Genomic DNA, 2,546 nt, shown 5'->3' with positions numbered 1-2,546 from the left:
TAACCGATATTTGGTTCGCAACAGAGAAATGGAACAACGAATTGGGAGAACGAAACTTGACTTGACCGTCCTACATTTTGATGTACGAATATATTTGAGTGAGTCCTGCTACAAATTAGCAGCTTTACACTGACCTGAATGTTGACAGCCGATCTAGCGTAGAGCAGTCACAGTCCCGTGTCATGACCTTCTGACCATAGTTTTCTGTCGGCATAAATTAGTGTCCTCTGCTACATTAGTCGTAATTGTCCAAACTCACTTTGACGTTTCATAAAATTCATCACCCAGCCGACACGTTAAAAGTCCCCGCAACTAGCGACATTCGTCGTTTTGAATTACTGCGAGGACATTCAAATAGTTCAAGAAAAGATTGGTTTTCCTGTTGTGTGCCTGTTCAACCCTAAATATAGCTCAGTTTATTTCTTCACATTTAAATTGCACATTCCGTTTCCTCTCGCAAAGAGCTGCTTTATACTGTTCCTCGTTCCATAGAGGAATGTACGGCAATTTCCTCTGGTGGTCTTACAACAGCTGTATGATAATAAATCTCCTTATGCCCCTAAGGAATGTTTCTCAAAATGAAACATTTAACGTATTTCTGAATATATCCTGCCGTGAGCAGTCATCCCATTTTAACCCGTCGTGAATTCCCGGTTAGTAACTGCTGATTATTGGATTTCTTGCCGCTTCGTCTGCAATTAAATACTTCGCTTCCTCTACTAAAGGCGCTGCTAGACAGTTAATTACAATTTAGATTCACATCATCTCCTCCTGTGATTATTCGAACGCCACGTCTCGGCATTACTACCATTCCCTGTAGTTAATTTCCTTCTGTCTGTCTCATTCATAACTTTACTTAAACTCTTGAATAAGAAATAAGAATCGCACTTAAACAAGCCGTGATGCGAACGATAAACTATAATAAATCATAGAGTAAAAACTGCTAAAACTGCAATTAAATGATTATGAAGAGTTGTTGATATGCAACAAACACATATACACAAGCCAAATACACTGCTTCACAGTAACTGACGATTCAATCCAGTCATAGTACTGTAAGTTTGAATTCTAAGCCGCACTGCCGCTTCTACGACCACTACTTTCATCATTAGTCCACCACTAACATATTCCCATTCAGACACATGTCAACCATTTTGCTACGACACGTTAAATACTTTCACAATTTAGTAGGATTATTGTAAATTTGGTAAGTAATTACTTCATTATATTAAATGAATTTTAAATGAAAACACTGGATAATAACTCCAAAAGAAGTGTATTTATGCTAGTGAGTATTCGAAATTTGCCACGACAACGAGTGAAAGGATATTTATGTTCCAGAGCTGGTAATTTTTAATTTTACCATCCACCATTGGCAACGGCCTTACCGCAGTGGTTCCACCGGTTCCCATTAAATCACCGAAGTTAAGCGCTGTCGGGCGTGGTCGGCACTTGGATGGGTGACCATCCAGGCCACCATGCGCTGTTGCCATTTTTCGGGGTGCACTCAGCCTCGTGATGCCAATTGAGGAGCTACTCGACCGAATAGTGGCGGCTTCGGTCAAGAATACCATCTTACGACCAGGAGAGCGGTGTGCTGACCACACGCCCCTCCTATCTGCAACCTCCACGGAGGAAGACACGGTGGTCAGATGGTCCCGGTAGGCCACTCGTGGTCTGAAGACGGAGTACCATGTTTACAGTACGAATGTTGCATCAAAAACAGAAAAATCACATTTCAGTCTCTTTAATTCTGAATTATTACAAATGGCTAACACTAACTGAATCAAGAACAGCAAAGTTCTTACCCACTACCCGTTCATTCACTGAGAGACTGCAAGGGCCTGTTTGGCCTTATGCTGTCTAGTGTGTTTTTCATGATGATGAGAGAACGGGAGGGGGAGAAACGTGGTACCCGAACATAGCCTTCTCCTCCCAAATAGCACCAAAAGGGCTGCCGAGCTTATAATTAATGTTCCCAAACGACGGGTGGAACACCTCCACCCCTAAATTTGCACTCTACCAAAATCTATCTTCATTAGTTTTGGTGCGGTATATAAATGACGTGATAAACGTTAGGGGTACCGGTAGTATTGTTGGCAGCAGTAGGAAAGAAACATAATTAGATGTGTGGGAGAGGAAATTAAAAACGACGACTTTTTTGTGTTTTATTCTTTGTTTTGCACACAACAGGAAGCGCACATCGTTCACTATTAGTCTATTGCGTGTTTTGTATTCTTACGAAACGTAAATTGCACTTTATAAGTAATAAAAATTAGTTGCTCACGTACGTTCTGCGTCTTTATGTAATAAAAGCAATTACTTTTGATGTAAGTATAGTTTATCTGCACAAAGAAAAAAAATCTACGTAATTACATTGTTCTTTTGTACTCAATAGAACGTTCTTCCTCATGATCAAAGGCAATAATTTCTTATTATCATTAGTAAGTGCGACAGTTGTTCAACAACAAAAGAAATATGTTTTATACAAGATCGAAGAAGTATTCAAACAATGTTTGATATGTTTTTGCCGCCCGGTGTGACCG

General features: G+C 40.1%; 1 pseudogene; it reads left to right on the top strand.

Annotated features, from left to right (window-relative positions):
• The first annotated feature begins 1,374 nt into the window (after positions 1-1,374).
• On the top strand, positions 1,375-1,492 carry LOC126177393 (5S ribosomal RNA; annotated as a pseudogene).
• The last annotated feature ends 1,054 nt before the right edge of the window (positions 1,493-2,546 follow it).

Source organism: Schistocerca cancellata, chromosome 3 (genome assembly GCF_023864275.1).
Source record: "Schistocerca cancellata isolate TAMUIC-IGC-003103 chromosome 3, iqSchCanc2.1, whole genome shotgun sequence".
Lineage (NCBI taxonomy): Eukaryota > Metazoa > Arthropoda > Insecta > Orthoptera > Acrididae > Schistocerca > Schistocerca cancellata.
Note: the sequence above shows the minus strand (reverse complement) of the source record. Positions and strands in the feature narration are given on the sequence as shown.